At 46.7% G+C, this 22,893-nt stretch overlaps 1 long non-coding RNA gene across 1 annotated transcript in view; it reads right to left on the reverse strand.

Moving 5' to 3' along the window:
* Positions 1-9,533: 9,533 nt before the first annotated feature.
* LOC121283286 overlaps positions 9,534-22,893 on the reverse strand; it is a 47,901-nt gene continuing 34,541 nt past the window's right edge. The window contains exon 3 of the long non-coding RNA XR_005944226.1: positions 9,534-9,766. This is a non-coding gene — a long non-coding RNA (uncharacterized LOC121283286). The remainder of the gene's footprint in view (positions 9,767-22,893) is intronic.

The following is a 22,893-nucleotide window of genomic DNA, read 5'->3' on the forward strand; positions in this document are numbered from 1 at the left end:
TCAATGAGTTCGGGAAGGGCCTGGCCCAGGGCCACACACCATCGAGCAGGTGGAGGTCGGGAAGGGCTTTCTGGGGGTAGAGGTCAGCACTAATTGTTTTGCTTTACTTTATCTTGTGCTTCACTAAGGTCTGAAGTAAGGAAAGCTTCATCAGCCCAGTCCTCAAATGAGTCCCCACACAAGCTAAGAAAGGAGGGACTGACGAAACTGGCATGGGTCCTACTCAGCCAATGATTGTTGTTCAAAGCGATAGCAATCATTGGCTGAATAGCCTGTCAATCGGGATGATCCACACGCTGGATTGGCTGCTTTGGACATGGTGCATCCTGATTGACAGGCTACTTAGCCAATGAGACCAGGCCCCCGAGAGGCACAGGCCCAGTGATAGGTTAAAAGGAAAATACTGTGGTTGCTGGAAACCTGAAACAAAAACAGAAAATGCTGGAAAAACTCATCAGGTCTGACAGCATCTGTGGAGAGAAAAACAGGGTTAACGCTTCGAGTCCGTATGACTCTTCTTCAGAGCCATCAGAGCTTCTTCAGAGCTCTGAAGAAGAGTAATACGGACTCGAAACATTAACTCTGACCTTCTCTCCACAGATGCTGTTAGACCTGCTGAGTTTTTCCAGCATTTTCTGCTTTTGCCCTGGTGATAAGCGCTGTCTGTACCTTCCTTCTCCCGGGTTCCTCCATCAGGGAGGCTTTTCTTCATTGCAGTCAACAACAGATTCTGCAACTTTGAACACTTGGTGGCAAGTGAGAATGCTACCCACTGATCCTCACATCATGGAGGACTGTGATAGTGACTATTGCACTATTCCTGAATGTGAAATTCCCAATCTTGGGTGTAAATGAAATGAATGGAAGGAGGGAAGCAGATGAGTGAACCCAGGGGAACATTATGCTCCTTGGATGGCCTAGTGGCTGTACAGACCAGCAAGACTCCAGGTCTATTCAGTGAACCCTCATGATTTAGGTGATATCCCCACCTTGGCTGCTGTAGATGTGTAACATTGTACTGAGTTCATTGACATGGTCCCAGTACAGACTGCTGCAGTGCCGGCGGCTGGGACTGGGATGCATATACCCTGTGTACTGGCTTCCAACTGGAGGTAATCAAGTAGTCTGTTCCTTGGAGGTGTTGCCACCAAATGATTCTTGACCACTTGATAGCTGCAGATACCATTGGTGACTGCACTGAAGAAAAGCCTTCCCTGACGTTGCCACAAATGAAGGCTGTGGAGTCCAGAGTCACAGCTGTCAGTTCGTGTACATTGTCAGAGACTGACTGACACATAAACCTGGACCTGGGTGTGATGTTTCTCAAACGTCCACCCTTTCAGATGAGAAATCATGAGATTGGGGTCCTAGACCACAGTGCCCAAGGTTAATAAAGCACACAGCACTCTAGGCTTTGCTAACAGGGCACAGAGTACAAAAGCATGGAAATTATACACCTGTATAAAACACTGGTACAGCTTCAACTGAAGTATTGCGTCCAGTTCAGGGTACCACACTTTAGGAAAGATGTGAAGGTATTGGAGAGGGAGCAGAAAAGATTCATGGGAATGGTTCCAGGGATAAGGAACTTCAGTCACCTAGATAGGTTGGAGAAGTTGGGACTTGAAGAAGAGAAAATTGAGAGGAAACTTGATCGAGGTATTCAAAATCATGAAAGACCCGGACAGAGTAGATAAAGAGAAACTGTTCCCACCAGCAGAATGATTGAGAACGAGAGGGTACAGATTTAAAGTAATTGGCAAAGGAAGGAATAGCAACATGAGGAAAAACATTTTCACGCAGTGAGTGTTTCAGGTCTGGATTGCCTGTCTGAGTGTGTGGTGGAGGCAGGTTCAATTGGGGCATTCGAGAGGGAATTGAATTATTACCTTAGAAAGAATGTGCGGGGATATGGGAAGAAGGCCAGGCAGTGGCACTAGATGAATTGGTCTTTTGGAGGGCCAGCACAGACATGACAGGCTGAATGGCCTCCTTTTGTGCTGTAACCATTCTGTGATGTGTGCTGTTGTCTCTCAGAGCTTTCAGGATCCAATAGGGCAATGGGATATCATTAGAGCAGCCAGCCCAGTGATCGGGGAGTGGGGTTGCGGGTGTTCACAGTTACAAGGGCCCGGTGGATGGACAGCAGCTGTGAATGACCAGCCTAAGCCTAGTGTTTCACTCAGGTCAGCAGAACATGCCAGGCCTTCACTCCTGGAGCATCACAAAAACAGCACTGAGGAGGCCACACCAAGCCGGAGAGATGCGGCCGGCAGCGACTCCCTCCCAGAACAAGCTGCTGTGAAAGTAGGACTACCTGAGGCCACGTCCCTTTGGTGGAACATGAGCCAACCCTGGCAATGCCAGCATTCATCTTGCATCAAGCAGAAAAGCTGTGGAATTGGTGAAAGTAAAGCTTCTATTCAGGGGAAGCATGTTCCTCAGAAAGAGTTGGCTGGCTTGTACTCACTTTGAAATTAGTTGTGATAAAATCGAACATGCACTTTCGTTCTTCATGGAGTTTAGTGTCCTACAGGAAAGCTAATCATAAAATTACATGGAGTTTACAGTACTAAAACAGGCCATTCAGCCCAATTAATCCATGCCAGTGTCTACGTCTGACATGAGCTTCCTCGTATCTTACTTCATCTCACCCGATCGACATGTCCTTCTGCCCCTTTCTCCTTCACGTGTTTATCTAGCTTCCTCCACTCCTTTCACATTCTAACCACTCTTCACAGTGTCAAAACATTTGTTTTAATTTCCAAATAATTTTCAGACCAATACTTGTAAGAGTTCAAAGGAAATGGGAGAAAAACACTTAATTAAAAAAAATCTCCCGTGATTTTACTCCCCAAGTTACTTACAGCGGCTGTTCTGGAGATTATAAACTTTAAATCCTGGAGACTCCAGGCCAATCCTGAAAGGTTGGCAACCCAAACAGCAGATGCCTGAGCCACGTTCAATGCTGACTCAATCTCCGGGAATTGCAGCAGGAGAGGAGAGTACAACCATGGTTCTGAAGTGAAAACAAAGAGCACACATTCCTCTACCTGGACACAACAGTTCTTTGTGCCAAAGTCAACAGTGTTAAATACCCAGAAGCTTTTAAAGTGGAGAAAAAATACTGAAAGACAGGGGGGAAAAATGGGTGTGTCATGCCAACAGCAACATCAAGATAAGTTCTGGCTTGTAGCAGAGGCACACAGTGTATGAGCTGGTTTTATTCAGGCTCTGTTAAGCTCAGAGTTTGCCTGAACCAACTTTCCCATGGGAAAGTGTCACAGAATGTACTTTCGTCTCAGCCCTCTGTACCACTGGATGTTGGCTATTGCGAGATCTTATTTTTACCTCTTAAAGCAACAGGCTTCTCTCTGCAATGGTCTCAGAAGGATGCAGATCTTTTCTCACTTCTGGCAGCAAGTGGGAAAAATTAGCTGGACTAGGGCGTTGCCTATTCTTTCATGGGATGTGGGTGTCACTCAAGGCCATCCCTAATTGTTCTTGAACTGCTTGTTATGCCATTTCAGACACATTGCTGAGGATCTGGAATCACATGCAGGCCAGACCAGGTAAGGATGGCAGATTTCCTTCCCCAAAGATCATTACTGAACCTAACAGTCTTTTATCAACAATTGATGATGGTTTCATAGTCACCATTATTGAGGCTAGCTTTCAACTCCAGGTTTATTAACTGAATTTTAAATCCACCAGCCATGGTGGGATTTGAACCCTTGTCCCTGGATTACTAGTCCAGTGACATAACCACTACACCACCATCTCCCCATTACATACTTAACCCCCAGGACACTTCTCCTCACTGGCTGGTACAATGTGTTAAGCTAGAGGTTCTTTTCAGAGTGGGTGAGACCTTTAGTCCAAATCCATGAGATGGGGAATCTTTAAGTATTCGGGACAAACATCCCACATCTGTATTACAATGAAACTGTGTTTAATTTGGCCCCTTTAAGTTTCATGACTATAGGTACTCACTGTAGATAAAGTGATCTAAATAGGCATATTTTGAGGTTTAGTTAGAATGTAACTGTAGCTTCTTGTAAAACCCTGGCATTTACCTCTAGTGAGAGTACAAGAGGAAAATAATCAATTCAGAAAGGGAATAATTCTGCTCCCTCCTGCTCCTGTCCCTCACCTGTACAAATGAGGCCCATGGGAGTCCTGGGATGTGACCTGCTTAAAAAGCTACTTAAAGTAACGGACACTGGTAAATCTATGGCTCTGAATTTCCAGAGCATTAGCCAACACTGAGCTATGAATGGAGTGAAACTCGATGTCCAAAATCACAGATCCAGAATTGGGGTGTATAAGGCATCAGAGACCCATTGTGTCTGGACACACAACACAGCAAGACCCAAGACTCCCAAAGGCCTAGATTGTACACTGCAGTGAGCTTCACCTGAAAGTGGAACAATTACCATGGATGATATCGTTGTTGCATCCCATTTTTGCTCCCCCAAATTGTGCGCCCCATAAATCATTCACGGGATGCCAGCCTACACCTGCTTTCAGCTCAGGAACTATTGCTCAGATGTTTTTGCTTCACTCTGTGATAGCAGACTCCGGACGCCATGCCATGGGCATTGCTCTCTCAAGGCACAGGCTATAATTCCAGAAGAATTAAAGAATCCCGCCCTGTACTAAAACCTTCTATGCAGCATAAGAGGGACTGAACACTTCCAGCTCTTGCTCAGATGCAATTGTCTATGAGGGGTCTTGTCCACTCCTGCTATGTACATTCTTTGGGAACAGCTGGACTGATTTTAATTTATAGGATAATGCACGCATCTGTGATTTCTCTTGTCTGTGATTGTTCTTCGATTGTCATACACTGACAGATGTTACATTCCCATAGTCAGTGTGTAGTCTGAACTCCCTCGCTAAACCTCTACCTCTCTCTCTCTCCTCCTTTAAGACGGTCCTTGAAACTAGCTCTTTGACTAAGCTTTTGGTCACTTGTCCTGACCTCTGCTTATCAAATTTTCTTTGCTAGTTGTTCCTGTGAAGCACGTTGGGATGTTTGACTATTTTACAGATACTATGTAAATGCAAGTTGTTGTTGCCTGGAATTGTATGTGTGGCTCATCATGGTAATGAGCTTTGCTGAGCGGTTGGCAGTTGTGGAGACTGATTCTGGGGAGTGGCAGTTGTGCCATTTAGATGCTGCTGGCTTCACTGTGCCTGGTGGGTTTTGGTTGTGTCACAACGCTTTTTAGCAGCTGTTTGTGACTGATGAACAAGGCTTCAATCTCGCACTCAGCCTTAAAACTGAGTAGTTCCGAAGCAGAACACAAACGCAGCCCGTGCAAGTAGAGGGCCCATTTTCAAAGCCTTTGATTGTATTGATTGCAGCCAGGACTTTGTGCTGGTCCCCTGCTTAGAATTTTCAGCGACAAAGGCTCTGCAGGCTTTTGACTCTCCATCTGGATTCAAACTGTTTCCCTTTGAAAAAATTCCTTGGCCGAGGAGCTTGCAAAATCTGGCCGTGAGCCAACAGTGGGACGTGTTCTATGAACATTAAGCCAGCTGGTTCCCAAGACATAATGCAGTCAGAATACTTGTGACAATCTTATACAAGTCAGTTCTTTAAGAAAATCTATAGACACTGAGATGCGAGGTGAGAATGTCCGATTCACAGCATTTTGCAGCATTAAAAAAAGCACACTAGGGTTACCAAGGCAGCATTGGGGACCTGTGCAAACCTCATTATACCTACAGATTCAACTGAAATGGGTCCTACGCTAGACCATACATTCTCTTGCCTCCAAGAAAAAGAAAGAATCTGCATTCGTATCGTCCCTTATTTCATCCATGGCTGATCCCAGATTACTTTTCAGCCAATGAATTACTTTCTGGTTCATGCACAGCAAGATTCCACAAACAGCAAATGAATTAAACGACTAGTATGCTGCAGCTGCGAATACTGCAGATGCTGGAAATCTAACAAAAAAGCAGAAAATACTGGAAATACTCAGTGGGTCAGGCAGCAACTGTGAAGAGAGGAACAAAGATAACATTTCAGGTTGATGACCTTTCATCAAAACTGGAAGAAGTTAGAGATTTAAGAGTTTTTAAACAAGTACAGAGAGAGGGGGAAATGGGGTGAGGAGAAACAAATAAAGGGAAAGATGTTTTGAGAGGTACAGGGCAGAAGAGATTAAATGGCAAAAGGGGTGATGCTGCAAGGCAAAAGGGGGTGGTAATGGGACAGGTTAGTCTCCTTTTGGTTGTGTCAGTCAAAGGGTGAATGTTGACCAGGACCCCAGGAGAACTCTCTGCTCTTCTTCCAAAAATACCATGGGGGATTTCACATCTAACAGAATAGGCAGATGGAATCTCAGTTTAACATCTCGTCTGAATGTCCACACCTCCAGCATTGCAGCAACCCTTTCATACCATGTTTACTCAAATAGGCAGGATGTTATGGTGTCCTAGTGGTGAAAGCAGGGGACCCATCTCCTGGAGGTCATAAATTCATAACGCACTGTGGTAAATTGCAAAATTGAGTTTAATAAATTGGCTAATTTGCGGGTTGGCAAATTAAATGGAATGCCTTGTTATAAAAATTCAACCAGTTCATGGTATTCGCCTTCCCTACCAGTGAGCCTAGTCCATATTCTGTGGTTAACCCTTAATACCGCAGGGATGGCAGTAAAGGCAGTGTTTCCCTTACATTCTGGGAATTAATTTCAAGAAAAGGATGATCCTGGCTGATTTCCAGTGACTGTATCTTCCTCCTGTTGTCCCATCACATTCTCAACTGCTTGGCTGAGATCAAGCAACTTGTCACAAGATAAAGATTAAACATTGTTTCAGTACTACACCATCCAGTGCATTTACCACATTGCGTTGGATAGCCCCCATCCAATTTTTCTTTTCTTTCTATCTCCTGATGATAACTCTCGGTGGTAAAGAGCCTTACAGATGCCTGGAGCACCTTTTCCTGAATCTTCTGTCCTAGTGTGTGAGAGTCTGGACACTGATCACCGGTACATCCCACCTCCCTCAGCTGCACATCAGTGGCAGGGCCATCAGCTGTCTTGGCCTGTACTCCCTGTAGTCGCTTCTTCAAACCTTCCATCTTCCACCTCCTCCCCTTCTCCTTTAAAAGAACCTTCTTTGACCATATTTTTGGTTATTACTCCTATTATTGCTTGTCGTCTATTTCTCCTCAATGTACCCATTTTGAGATATTCACAACACTGCGGACATGATAAACACAACATGTCGTTGTTACACCTGCAATTTAAAAGTGAAGGGTATTGTAATTGAACGCAATCCTTCCCTCACCCAGCACCAATACACCCTTTGCCAAAGGGTTAATGGTCGGGAATTCTATCCCCTTTCCTCGTCCAGGATTTCAGAAGCCAGTTCCAACACTTGAAACAGCTGTCATGTTTAAGATCAGCTTTTTAATTGTCTAGGTGGCGAGTGTTTGAGGAGAAACTGGCAGTGCCTTCTTTGAGTCAGGCACAGAGTCAAGTCGAGTTTATTCTGCAGCACTGAGAGAGGCAGGAGAGGTTTCTCATTGAGCAGACTTCTCACAAGCCCTCTTCTGTGCGGGAGATAAGTAAAACAGGCAGATTTCCTGGGTTAGAAGTTGGGACAGGGTATCTTTAAGCTCTGCTTCCCCAGGACCCCTTGCCAGGCATCTCTCCAATTCCAAGGCTGTATTCATTACATGAGTAGGATGGATGTGATGTTGTTTTGCTTTGCATCCACACTGCAGTTTTGGTGTAAGTGAAGCAGCAGAGTCAGTGGCCAGCCTGACACAGGAGTGAAGTGGAGCGAGATTCTGGAGGAGCCTGTCTTATTCCACTTTACTTCAGAGTCAGCTCACACATTGACAAATTACTTCACACTGAGGCTGAACTTGTAACATGAATGCATCATAACAGAGGGGTTATCCTAACCCATGCCTCACTGTCAAACTGAACAATTGAAACAGCCCCACCGCACTGAACCTGGGCTCAATATCTGGAGCTTATCTCACTTGGGACCGTTTTCAGCAGCACTCTCTCCATGGGGGCGGGGGAGCTATTAACTTAGAGTACGTTCTTTAGACATTTTTTTCAAAAACAAGCCAATTTAACAAGAATGCAGTAAACCCAGGACAAGAGTAGCGCAAAACTCCAAGTAAGAGGGAAGAACGAAAGAGACATGAATAAAGGGAGTGATCTAGGAGTGAAACTGGACGGGTTACTACACCATATAGAGAGAAATCCCAACAGGACTGATCATTGTCTTTACTTTGCCATTCTCTCTCATCTATTTCCTTCCAATAGACTGCCCAGCATTTTATTTATTCTTATTCATTTTATTTTGATTGTACTTATTTTCAGTACCATTGTTTTATGCTTGGAACTAGTGGGTTGGTCACAGTCTTCTGACACTGCATGTTTGGCCAGTTCTCCCTCCTCCCTCCCTGCACAACCCTGGGCAGCAGCACTCGGTACACAGCAGTCTGGATCTCCTGAGAGCTGACAGTCGAGTGCTTGCGGTATCAGGCCAGACAGCAAATCTCACCAACCCTGCTCTCTCAAAAATATCATTCACAAAGTTCATGATGTTCATGGTCTTTGGAGATGTCGTTGGGGGAGGTGGGGGTTGGGGGGAGGGGTGGCGAGTGAACATTTTTTTTGTCACTTTACTTGGAATTACACACAATGTAAAGTACAGACACAGGTCATCCAGCCCAACTAGTCTGTGCTGCTGTTTGTACTCTACATGCAGGTCTGCACCAGCAAAGCAGACGGATTTCCTAGGCTATTTGGAACTGATGGAATTATTCCTGAATGAATAAGACTCATGGATTTTGAATATTACCAGAAATGAAGTATCTTTCCAGAGCAAAAAAAAACCACAGTAAGGATTCCACAAATCAGCTCAGGACAGGCAACATCTTCACTCTGTCCAAAGCTTCTGTTGGCCCCAAAAAGGCAGACAGAGAGTAGATTAATTGGCTCAATGTCAGGAGCACACAATCCTTAGAACGATGCAAGTTTTATAAGTAGTTTGGAGTCAAAGCTGCTTTGTAGACTCATTCCCCATCTCCCCAACACCTCATCCCTTCACACTTGAGTCATTTGTGCCATGACAGCACCTTTGGGATTTGATGATATTTTAACAGTCATTTATGGAACCCAGAAATGAGTCACATTTGCAATAGTGAAAGGGAGGGCAACCCACAAGCAAGTATTGAGCACAAAAACAGTAAACATTATACAGGGACTAAATGTTGCAGCATTGCCCGTTCATCTCCAGGACCTTGTGATAGGCACTATGTTGGAAGCTTTAGTCAATCATGTCGTCCAGGTCTATGAAACGTGGTCCTGCCTATTAATTGTTATTAAACGTAAAAGTTTAGAGAATTTCCATCACTGTCTAGGTGCTGGACTTTATCATGTCAACAGTTTTTAAAAAAAAAAATCATAATTTCTTATTATCCTTCTGCTCTGGAATGGAAAATTTTGCAACTACCTGTCAATGTACAAATTTCTCTCACCAAATAGTGATCAAACTTAGATTAAATTCCGCTGTTCACCATAATTAGAGCTTGTGACCTTAAAGGAACAGATCATCTTTAATCACAGGTCCACCTTGATTGCAGAATAATATATTGTGAGGATTGTGTTGCACATCTGCCATTCACTAGGAGATCTGCTGGTTGGTACCAATTCTGCTGCCTACGTCCTATTCTACCTCGGCCTGTTTGGGTGTTCTCTAGGGAGCCATGCACAGTCTTGGCCTACAAGCAGAACAGAATGAAGAATGTTAACGGATATCGTCTAAATGGAAAATCTATGGTACAGAACCTTCCTTCTGGATCCTCCACTTTTCAAAGGATATGTTCATTGCATTGGATGGATTGGGGCTTGGAGAGAGAGCCCTGGAGGAAGAGTAGCAACAAGGGTTGCTAAGTCTGGTTGTGTATATTCCTTAAGGTTTCACCACATGATCTAATGTCTCCAACCTCTCCATCCCTCACTCCCGCCACCAATCACTTAAAGGGACCATGCTCGTGTTTTAATGTCTTCCCACACCACTGAGCTCTTTTCAAACATTCAGGTCTACAAAAACTCAAGCAAGGGAAACACAACCAATAAAAAATATAAGCACAGATAGAACTGTTCAATTAGTTGGTTTTGGGGTGGTGTGGTCATAGGATTTTTACCTCATCTGCTTTATCTAGAATCAATGGGTTGAAGTCCGCTTTAACCTTCCCAACTGAGAAAAGGGGGCCATGTCAAAAATAACAATAATTTGTTGCATTTACAAAGCACCTTTAGTGATTGCAGGATGTTCCAAAGTGCTTTGCAGCCAATGAAGTACTCTTGAATCGTAGTCACTGTTGTAATGTCAAGAAACATGGCAGCCAATTTGTGTACAGCAAGATCTCACCAACAGCAATCAAATAAATAACCAGACCATCTGTTTTAGATGTTGACTGAGGGATAAATATTGTCCATTACAGAACAGAACATAAACCCTGCCATGTGCTTGACTGAAGAACTTACTGATGTGCGCCCCTCAGCCCAGACACCAAATGCTAGGGGTTGGAGGGAGATGTTCAATCTGCTTTGCTTTCTAGTTTGGTGTTGAGCACTCAAGGAGCTGGAATTTTGGCTCCCAGGCAGGCATGAGCCAAAAAATAACCGTGCCGGCCCCAGAGTGCTGGTTCCCCAGTTCCACCCTGGATCCAAGCCATTTTTGTGGAGGCAGGATCAGGGATGGCAGGACTAACAGCTCACATGTGGCCAGTTAGGCTCATTAAGAACCTAACTGAGGCCAATTAAAGGTGACTGACTAGAAATTTTACAGTTAACCTTTAGGTCCCCGAGGTGGGGAAGGGCAAGTTTAGGTGCCTGGAAGCAGCCTTCCCAGCGGCAGACACCGCACCCCCCCACCCCCCCCAACCCCCCCCCCCCCCACCCCCCCCCACCCCCCCTCCCCACCCGGTGCCCCCAAAGGGGGACCAGGCAGGTTTACTGCCTTGTCTGGGTGCAGAAGCAGTCATTGGCCGTCCTGAAGAGGGCCTCCCCCACCAACCCCCTGCCCTTAGAGGTGGCGTGGCTGCAGGATCCAGTCTTCAATTAAAGTTCTAAGAAAAAAGTTGGAGAGAGGACACCTCCATCTTGAACCACCTTCTCCCTTACCTATCTTCCATTACATCCTACCTCTGATTGGCCCCTCCAGCACTGAGAGCCTGCCCACCACCCTTAATTAGACAGAGAGCCTGTCTCCCAGCTGTTAACTGGTCGCACTGGGGAAAATCACAAGTGAGTGACTGTTTCCCCCTGGGGACAGGTTCAGCACCTGAAAACAGTCCTGACCTCTCTTTCCCACCCCCGGAGGGAAAATTCAGCCCAGTATGTTTCCACTTTGAGGCACAATTGGGAAATGGGCCATATGTTGGGTTTGACATCAGTCTGATTGGGTTACAGCTCAAATTTCTGCTAAAACGCACCTGCATAATCACAAACATAACATCTTCCAGCGCCAGTCTGCATAACTGAAGGTAATTCTTAATTTTTCTTTTGCATTAAATCTCTTCCTTGATGTATTTAAGAGCGGTAACCTGGTGCAGTATTATCGATGCAGTTGAAAATGGGCTAATCATAAAAAAATAGCACTTTTAATAAGAGCATCTGGTCTGCCACCTGTGAGTAACCTGGGTTTAAATGATTGAAAATGACTTTACAAACAACTGTTGTGAATCTTAGGGACGGTCTTTAAGCTAAGAACAAAAAAGGCACCAAAGCCTGTGGGAGCTGCTGATGTTTATTTTTCCAATGGCATTTTGTATCATCACAACACGGCAGTGTTGCTATAGGTAGCTTGTTCAATCGGCCTCATATGCAGTAACCTTGGGCTCTGCGCTTTCAGGTTTTTGCAGCACAAACAAGAGATTGAGGGTAGGACTAATGTTCAAACCTTTCCTATTTGCTCCGTCTGTAGCAGCTTGCTCTGCGATACGATTGGAGGAGGTGGGAATAGCCCATAAAGGAATAACCATGGGCTTTTGTTTTGATTTCAGTTGGCCCACTCCAGCAAACACTGGCAGCACCTGGTGGCAGGAGCTGGATGAAGGGGTTAATAAAGAGAGGTGGAGAGGGGCTCAACATTTCAAAAAAAAAGAACGTACCCTGTAGATGTATCACCCTGAACCAGATACAACAGAAGCTGAGCCAGCACAGTCATTGTATTTCAATGACTCATCATGGCTGCATTTGAATGGGCGGGAGGTTTGGAGTGAATGACTCCTGGAGTAACTCCAATGTAACATCATTGCCCCTTTAAGGCAGTGGCAGGTTAGATGAAAGAAATAAAATCGATAATAATGGACTTGGACTCTGCATAGGTTAAAATATAAATGTAAAATTTGAGCCTTCTATAATCCCACCCCTCCCCAAGAATGAAATAATATTTGGACTCTTCATGTCTTCCGTCCTAAGTGTTAACCTTTGCAGAGATGCAGGTCAACAGCCCTTCACTGCCTTCCCCAAGTGGGTCTTCCTTACAAATAATGTTGGGCAGCTATTTGACTCTGAAAGGCATCACTGCATTAAATGATTACTGAATAACAGAGTAGGCTCAAAGGGCTGAATGGTCTACCCCTGCTTCCACTTCTTATAGTCAGAGTCACTATGGCACAGAAGGAGGCTATTTGGCCCATCAAGTCCATGCCAGCAATCTGCTTTCACCACCCTTGTAGGTAGTGAGTTCCAGGTCATTATCACTCACTGCATGAAAACTTTCTTCCTCATATCTCCCTCGTATCCCTTTCCCGAAACCTTAAAATCTCTGTCCCCTAGTCCCTGTACCATCAGCGAATGGGAACAGTTTTTATCTGTCCACCCTGTTGAAACCTGGCATAATCTTGTACACCGCTATCAAATCTCCCTTCAATCTTCTTTGCTCTAAGGAAAATAACCCCAGATCCTTCTTTTAAAAAGTACCTGGATCCGCACCTTAAGTGCTGTAAGCTGCAGGGCTATGGCCTGGGTGCAGGAAGGTGGGATTAGAAAGGGCACCTGGGTGTCCTCGGGCTGGCATGGACAAGATGGGCCGAATGGCCTCCTTCTGTGCTGTAACTTTTCTATGGTTCTAAGTTAACCTTGTAGCTAAAATCCTTACCCCTGAAACTATTCTCCTTTGCAGCCTGGGAAGAAGAGGGTGAGGAAGGGTGGGAGGACTCCCCCCTCTTTTTTCCCAATCCTCAGCTGAATGTAACAGGTTTAAAGAAAAAAATTAAAGGGATGAATGGGCCAAGTCAGTGTACACACTTCATTGCTTACACACTGATTGCAAAGGACACAGTCAGACAGGCTTTGAGTTTAAACAAGTAAGGGGTCGGTTTTTTTCTTGTGCTTGAAAACCCACCCAGGTAAAGATATTGGCCAGAATTTTTCAGCTGGCCGGCAGGGTCGGTGAGAGCGGGCAGGGGTGGTCAGAAACCCGAATGCCACCCGCGATCAGGTGCGCACCACGATTTTACCCGGGCAATGCCAATGAAGGCCCACCCAGCGTAAATCGCAGCTCCCGCGATCAGCGGGAAGGGGAGGGCGGAGGTGGGAGGGGTCCAATGGTGACCCGGGGGGCCCCCATTCCAAAACGCCGCAGGGCAGCCGTCCTAAGGCTGCCACTGATTTCGGTCAGGAGCTTGATGGAGAACCTATTCGGAGAGCAGGCCAGGCAGGAGGGCAGGTCCTCGAGGAGGTGGCAGCACGCCGTGATATCCTGGTCCCAAGGGACGGGAGGAGGAGGCCCCCCTCCCCCCAACCTAACAAAACGTGCCTGGGAGGCGGTAGCATCACGGGTCAGCTCCCACAATGTGGTGAGATGCACCTGGGTGCAGTGCCGCAGGTGGTTTAATGACCTCCTGCGATCGGGAAGGGTGAGCGCCCTGTTGGCATGGGTCACTTAGCACAGCAGTTCGATTGTCCACCCCCGCCTGCAAACCTCCCCCCCCACCGCCCGCCCACACCTCAGAATTTTGTTTCTTCATTCATTCGTTCACAGGGTATGGGCCTTCACTGGCTGGGCCAGCATTTATTGCCCATCCCTAGTTGGCCATCAGAAGGTGGTGGTGAGCTGCCTTCTTGAACCGCTGCAGCCCATGTGGTGTAGGTACATCCACAGTGCTGTTAGGGAGAGAGTTCCAGGATTTTGACCCAGCGACAGTGAAGGAACGGCGATATTTTTCCAAGTCAGGATGGCACGTGACTTGGAGGGGAACTTCCAGGTGGCGGTGTTCCCATCTATCTGCTGCCCTTGTCCTCCTAGGTGGCAGTGGTCATGGGTTTGGAAGTTCTGAGAGTGTGAGTAGCAAATGTGATGGAGGCAGCATCTGTGCGAGTGGGTGACCCCTGGCTACTTGGAGTGAGCGTATAGCGGCTCCAGGGTCACGAATCAGATGAGCTCTGCAAGATTTTCCTCAGGTTGGGGTGGCGAGGCTGCAATGGAACTGCAGGTACAGGGTGGACTAATCAATGCTCCTCTCTCAGGAGAAGGCAGCACCCAACAATGCTGAGTGGCTGTGGACTGGCAGAGGGCAGCCCCACCTGCTGATCCTCACCAGATATGAGCAGGAGACACTGGAGCTGGAGAGGCACCATGCGCCCAGGTCAACCAGCCACGGTGAGGTTGGGGTGCCACTGGGAGGTAAGAGTACAGTGCACTGAGGTCACAATGTCTGTCATTGCAACCATCCCACTGTTGAATATATTGATTTCAGCCTCCAACATGGGATCCCCATTGATAATGGAAGGAGGAGGGCATCCTGATCTGGGTGCCAGGCTTGAACATTAACAGTGTAACAGCTTCAACTAATCAATTGTCCTTGTTCTTCCTTTCAGCCTCACCAGAGCACGCCCGGACTCAAGAAGCAGAGGGACCACCACTGACCCCTGAGGGCCCAGAAGACATTAACACACCAGCCTCACACCATCTCAGCCAGGCAGGCACCAGCGCAGTTACCAGCACCTCGGTGGGAATAAGATTGTCAATTAGTCTCAGTGGTGAGGGCACTTCACACTCGCTTGAGGTGTAGGCAGAGACAGAGAGTGCCCAGGGCGCCAGCAGTGGGTGGACTGCAGGGGACCAGGAACATGCCCCTGATGATGGGCCTCTGGGGTCATCCCTGAGGCAGCAGATGCTGGAAGTCCAGCGGGCGGGGGTGGCCAATCGAACTGCTGTGCTAAGTGACCCACGCCAACATGGTACTCACCCTTCCCGATCGCAGGAGGTCATTAAACCAACTGCAGCACTGCACCCAGGTGCATCTCACCACATTGTGGGAGCTGACCCATGATGCTACCGCCTCCCTGGCACGTTTTGTTGGGTGGGGGGGAGGCCTCCTTCTCCTGTCCCTTGGGACCAGGATATCGTGGCATGCTGCCTGGTGGAGATACATGAGGGAACGCGTGTTCTCCATGATGGAGGAGTCCATGCGGAGCATGAGCAATGCAATGACCCTCATGGCCGAGCGCACTGCCTCCTCCATGGAGAGAGTGGCGACTCTCATGGAGAGGCTCCTCCTGGAGATCAAACAGGGCTTCCTGGGGATGCGCTAGGACCTCACAGCGGCAATGACCTCAGGTCATCAGTGTCAGTGTGGGAGATGGATTGGGCGCCCAGTATGCCAGCTAGGTGCCCATCCATCTGCGGTGAGCAGGGAGGTCCAAAGTGACCTCACGTCAGCGCAGCAGCTGCCTGTCGTCTCTGTGGGCTCCTCTCAGGGTGCTCCGGATGGTGGCAACAGGTCCTCCACCCCTCTGCCAGTAACCGTGGCATCCGATGAGGCTGTGTGGACTGAGGAGATGCCAGCTGAGCCACTGGCCGTTCCCTCCCAGGTGGGGCCAGCACAAGCTCCACAGGCCAGAGGACACTCGTCAAGATCATCAAGGCCATCAGGACAGCAGAGTGAGCAGGCTGTCTCCAATGTTGGTGCCATCAAGGGGGAAGCACCCAGATGTAGCACTCACAAGCGTAAAAGTAAAGCACCTTAGGCACAACACAGGCTTATCACCAATGGTTTATGTTTGCCCCAATTTTAAGTTCCTGTTAAGTTGGTGTGATGTTCAACACCTTTTCACTTACTTTGATTCCTGCGTGCCAGGCTGCAAATCATTAAACGTGCTGGTTCTCAACAAGCCTCTGGGTGTTTCATCAGTTCTGCAGGTGAAGGGGAACCCATGGTGTTATGAGTGACTTGTTTGTCATTGAGCTTTATTGAAGTGGCACATAGTGCATGTTGCTGACCAAGCAAATGTTTCTCTCAGGTATCGAGTATGGAGCCTGCAGCCCTGGCATGTGTTGGTGATTCATCTTTGGTAGGCTAGCTGAGGGAGCATTGGATCAAAGCCTCCCGGGTCTCCCTGCCTCCTTGGAGGTTGCCCAGGTCGGCATCTATACCTTCAGTGTTCTCCTGAAAGTGCACATCCTCGGATTCACTACTGGACTCATCCGTCTGCTGCCAAAGCAGCTGCATCAACATCTTCTACCTCCACTGCGTCCTCCCTTTCCAGCGCCAGATTGTGGAGAGCGTAGCATGCAACCACTATCAGCTACACACGATCTGGGGGGTACTGGAGTGCGCCCCCTGAACGGTCCAGGCATCAGAAGCGCACCTTGAGAAGATCGGTATTTCTCTCTACCACAGCCCTTGTGGAGGTGTGGCTCCTATTGTACCGTTGCTCAGCTTCTGTTCTTGGATAGCAGAGAGGCATCATGAGCCACCTTCTGAGGGGATAGCCCTTGTCACTCAGCAGCCAACCATCCAGTTGGGCTGGAGCACTGAAGAGCCCCGGCACCTGGGAGTGTCTGAGGATGTAGGCGTCATGGGAGCTGCCTGGGTACCTTGCACAGACTTGCAGAATCAGGATCAGGATCACACTATCTGCACGTTCATGGAGTGGAAGCCCTTACTGTTGACAAAGGCACCAGGCTCACCTGCTGGTGCCTTGATGGCCACATGTGTGCAGTCTATTGCACCCTGAATGTGGGGGAAGCCAGCAATGGCCATGAAGCCTCTGGCTCGCTGTGTCTGGCTGGCCTCATTCATGCGGTAGTGAATGGAAGTCAATGCACACCTGAACAGAGCATCTGTCTCCAACTTGACATGTGGACAGCTGATTGGGAGACACCGCAAATATCACCCACCGACCTCTGGAAAGAGCCGGAGGCACAGATGTTCAAGGCAATCATGACCTTCAGCGCCACTGGCATGGGGTGTCCACCCACACAGTCTCGGGGCCAATCTTTTGACAAATGGAGGTCACTATCTCCCTTGAGAGACGGAGCCTCCTTCGGCACTGCACCTCAGACATATTGAGGTAGCTGCATCGCTGCTTGTAAACCCTGGCAGCAAGATAGTGGCATTTTCTGCAGCCCCTTCTACCTTGGACTACCTTTTGCACACCCCCCGCCCCTTGTGCCTGCGCCTGTCCTCCCACAGATGGCTCCCCTGGAGGCTATATATGGGCTCCTCCTCCCCCTTCTGGGCCTTTCTTCCTCCTTAGAGGAGGTACCTCCAATGGAGACCACAATCCCCATTCCCAGGGTAAGGGAAGGCTGTCTGATACCTGGAAGGCTCCAAGTGTTATGATTTCTCCAGAATCCTGAACTGAAGCCTGTTATTTCTGTCAAAGCAGCTCTGAAGTGAAATGAAGTTGTCCTGTTCACACAAGCAATAAAGTAAGTAATAAACTGAAGTTCTAACAACTCGCATTTGCAAGCCCGCTCACCCCTCTTATCCCGCCCGTGGATGGGGTTTTTAAAACTGCGGCCTACCCGCCTACCCGTTGCGCCCGTGCAATGCCCTGAAAATTGCACGGGCTGCAAAAAATCTATGTCAATTACTGCCTCAAGGGCCTTAACTGGCCCGTTAGTTAATGGGTGGGTGCGCCTCTGAACTCATAGCACCCGCCTTCCGAAATATTGCAATGGCGTGTGCTGATGTTGGCACGCATGCCCAATGTCATTGCACGTCACATGCATGCACCATACGCACATGCAAAAATTCAATGGACAAAGTAGAGGCGGTTAACTTTTGGCTAATTTAAGCTTCAACATGAAAAGGCAAATAAAAAGGGAGTTCACTGATTGTAAGTCCTTGGCGCTGTTGTCCACTGCTGAAGGAGTTCTGAAAGCTGTACTCCTTGGTTTACCTCCTGAAACACTGCTGTGGAATTTGAAGTCTTCTTTAGAACTTCTGTCTGCTGCCCATATAAGCAAAACAGGGTTCAATTTAGTTAAGAGGGAGGGAGAGAGAGAGAGAGGTGAGCAACCTAGTGCTGCTGATGTCTTCTGCTTTCTTGATGTTACTTCTCCAGGCTGCTCCAAAGCAAGCAGAGGTTTTTTTAAAAATAAAAGACATTTCAAAAAGGTGGATTTGATCACATGACCACTCTCCATGATGGTTGGGTATTCCGCAGAAGGTAAGTGATTAGCTTGGGTCTGGACAGATCTTGGCCATTGTGTTATGGCCTAGGCGATTAATTTTTAATGTCCAAGCCATCACTTTTGAATGGCCCATTCTTCCATGTGATGAACTAGGAAGAAAATATCAAAACCTCCAGAGTAGCCATTATCTCTGTGGACTCTGTCTCCATCCAGACAAAAATGGAATGCAGTTATCTCGTGATGCAAATTGTGGTGGCCATTTTAGGCTTCAGTCTTATCCTTGAAGTAATTATTGACATTGGCAGGTGTGAAATTCCACAGGAAGGTTTTCTGGGCACATCCTATTTATAATCCACATTAGAAGCTTTCAGAAGCTTGACCAACTTACAGTTGCAGACAGGTCAGGTGACCTCTGGCAGCCATCTTAAGTCAGTGGCTTTGTTTCAACAGTTGAAACTGCCTTTTAAAACAAATCCATATGTGAGTCCAGCAGTTGAAATTGAAATTTACCATTTGATATCAACACACCTCCATAACAACCCTCTCAAGGAACCTCACATCCTTCCTAAAGTGTAGCAGCCACAACTGGATGCAATACTCCAATTACAGCTAAACTAGAGCTTTCTAAATGTTCAGTCTAACTTCCCTGCTTTTGTATTGAATACCCCCTATTTACGAAGTCCAAGATTCAATATTCTTTGCTAATTTCTCTCTCAATATGCCCTGCAGCCTTCAACGATCTGCACGTGAACCCTCAGGTGCCTCTGTCCCTGCACACATTAATTCTATGTCAGTCAGTCTATATTGCCTCTCCCCATCCGTCCTGCCAATATGCATCACCTTGCACTTTTCTGTCTTAAATTCCATCTGCCACTTGTCTGCTCGTTCCGCTAGCCCATCTGTATCCTGTTGCAGTCGATTGGTAGCATCCTCTAAATTTGGCAACATCAGCAAATTTTGAAATTTTACTCTGTGTTTAGATAGATGTCTCCAACATAGAACACCTGAATGTTAAAATAGCACACTTACATTTTTTTAAAAATCAGCAATTGCTTATCGTTTTCTGTAATTACAGAGTTATAGCCAGCTTTTCGGAAATGATATTTTTCCTTTGGTCTCTGCCTACACCGTAAAAGCTCCATGAACGATTTCTGAACAAGGGAGTTATACATGCTGACTCTGTACAACTGACACTGGGAAACAGTTTGACTGGAGCACCTGTTAAAACAGCTGTCACTGTGCTGAAAGCTGTATGACAGGCTGCAGTTAGCTGCAAGTCATATCTTCACTCTTTTATTCACGTCACACCCCGCCTCCCATTCCTAAAATGACCATGACATGCGTTGGCCTGCGTTTCCTCTGCTGTTATCAATCTTGCAATAATTTTTCCCCTTTCAGACCTGTAAACCCAACCCTGTCTAGCTGGCCGGCGTGTTGCATTGTTCATCTGCACGTCTTATGTTTGCACAATGTTATCCCCACTCCTGCCCCTTCTACCTATCAGAAAGATGTGAGTGTTGGGGGTGTGAGCAGGAATTTTGTGAGCTGGAGGGTGGTTCACCTGCCCCATTTACAGATGGTCACGTCACGCCAGGCTTTTACCCCTGAGGTTATTTCCTTATTCTCAGATATTTTTTTCTTTTTCTTTCAGAACTTTGAACAAAATGAAGGGACCTTATAAATCATAAGCTATATTACACAGCTCTCATCGTGCACATAAAACTGCAGTCCACCATTCATGCGGGCTTTTAAGTGCTTGGGACTTACTTTGAGCTTCAGACTATAATTTAATCAAGTGGCTCAGACTGCAAGTCTTTCAGGCCTTGCACTTGGGGTTCATCTTGTCCAAACTCCTTACAAATGCTTTATTGCATTTTAATCGCTGACTGCTGACTGTCCTTTATTTCACACTTGCTATTTCAGGTGCAGGCAAGAGTGCAGAAGAAATGGCAGGGTGGTCAGAGGGTGGGCCCCAGGCTGCATTGATCCTGAACCTACAGAGGCCGCCTTGAGCAAGCTCAGGAGTGGGCCCACATGAAGTTCTTACTTGAACAGCTTGCTGACTTTATACAGGGATGATGTAACACGGGCAGCTGACAGGCTGTCAACCGCCTTGCACTATTGCACAAAGTCCAGGTCTACCCCATGGAGAAACATATTTGAGGGCACAAAAGAGACCGAATACAGAGCAGTTGGTTAGTGCTTTCTACTGGTCTTGCACGCTCATTAACACACAATTTTTTGTGTAAAAGTGAGCAGATGGAAGAGAATGTGGCCGATAGAAAAAGCCCGCCTAGATCAGTCCTTGCTGTTTTGAATGTGCTATTGGTAAGTGGCTGTTGACAGCTGATTGTGTATTTAACAGTGAGGGCCCCAAGGGAAAGAACAGGCATTCTGCTAAGTTTTGTCCTGGACTGCCTTGCCTGGCTCTTAAAGGGAAACTCAGCATCCTTTTAAGCAGAATTTGATTTAAAAAGCCTGCAGCAGGTGTGGACTAGAACAACCTTCTTTTCATTACAGATGATTTTATACTGTCGGAGCGCAGTTGGCTTTCCAGATAATTCTGTTTTTGTTTTGGATTTCCAGCGTCTGCAGTTTTTTTGTTTTTATCTCACAGTTTATGAGTGTCTGTCTACAATGTACAATAAATATGTCCAGAACCATTTGTAAATGTAGGACAAGTGCTCATTATTTTCAGCTCTTTCAAGCAAATTTTTTTCGCTCTTCTTTCAGCTGGGCGTATGTTGATCTTTTGCACTGACACCCTGAGCTGTCTATCTGTTACAAGGACAGCAACTTGTATTTATATAGCACCAGTAACGTAGCATCGCAAGGCACTTCACAGGAAAGTTATTGGACAAACTACATAAAGAGATATTGGGACAGGTGAGCAAGAGCTTGGTCAAAGAGGGAGATTTTAAGGAACATCTCAAAGGAGGAGATTAAATATAGGGGTAACCATTGTCCCTTGGCCCACCGCATGGGATGATCTAGCAGTTGCAGATTTGGTTAGCATGGCTGCCCGAAAATCTTTTTCTAGACTGATTCTTGTTACTGAACCATACATTAATATCACACAGAGGTGATGAGGTAGAGTGTAATGACTGCACTAAATTTAGAGATGAGACTGCAGCTTCACTGATTCCACATGGGAATATAGGTTAGCAGCTTTGTTAGCCTGGGAGAGCACAATTATTAGTTTGCTCGCAATACTGCTCCCAGCTACATTGAAGTGACAACTTCTCAATTTGTTTGTCTGAAGCTTCTGGTTTCCCAACAATGTTGCAAACTGCTGCTCTAATCGCAGCCTCAGCAAACGACTTTTACCCAGTTTTTGTCACTAATTTTCACCTTTTGATTTCTCGACCTTCCCTGAAGCCACTGATTTTTGTAGCCAGCCCGTACCTCACCCAAGTGGCATTTTTCACGGGTGAGTCTCGAAGGCAAGCGTTGGAAAGTTATTTATCAGTGGAGGCCTACATAGTAAACACAAATCTTCACTCAAAACCTCATTTCCTTGTGACACTTATCCCCAACTTCAAATGCATTTTAAAAAAGCCGACACTTCCATGTCTTCAACCATTTCCACGAACTCTTCTCCGAACTGCGGATCAGTGTCCATTCTACCTCACTACCCTCTCTGAAATGCCTTGGACATTTTCCCCACATTGCATGTGCTAAAAACATACAACTCATTGTCCTTAAACCTGCGGGGCCACAGGATAGTGATCAGGGTGAGAACACTGATGGATTTCTTGGTTGACTCCTTAGCAATGGAGATGGGTATTGGATCACAGGAGGTGCACTTCATAGAACAGGAAGTTTATGGCACAGAAAGAGGCCACTTAGCCCATCGTGTCTGAGCCAGACGAGGAATGAACCACCCAGCCTAATCCACTTGCCAGCATTTAGCCTGTAGCCCTGCAGGTTACGGCACTTGAGGTGCATATCCAGACACCTTTTAAGTGAGCTGACGGTTTCTGCCTCTACCGCCCTTTCAGACAGTGAGTTCCAGACCCCCACAACCCTCCGGGTGACAAAAGTTTTCCTCATCTCCCCTCTAAGCTTTCCACCAATCATTTTAAATCTATGCCCCCTAGTCACTGACCTCTCTGCAGAAGTAAATAGGCCCTTCCCATCCACTCTATCTTTCATGGGGCAGAATATGTCTTCACCCCAGAATTGAAGAATTTTGTCGACATTTTAGCTTGTAGATACTTCCTGATAAATGGAATGTTGGATTTTCCTCAGGTTATAGCACATTTGGATCAGGATTTCTATTGGCAGTTTATAAAAATTGTTTCGGAATGCAGTAAATTCACCTCATAACACATAATTTAACATAAATTCTTGTCAGTCAGCAAAAACCTGTACTCGAGAGAGGCCTTTTCCTTTCATTTGAAAGTAGGTTTATACTCAGTTTGTAGAAGCTCTTCCTCTGCAGGATGCCCTGCTTTCCCTGCTCCTTCT

Source organism: Carcharodon carcharias, chromosome 10, assembly GCF_017639515.1.
Source record: "Carcharodon carcharias isolate sCarCar2 chromosome 10, sCarCar2.pri, whole genome shotgun sequence".
NCBI lineage: Eukaryota > Metazoa > Chordata > Chondrichthyes > Lamniformes > Lamnidae > Carcharodon > Carcharodon carcharias.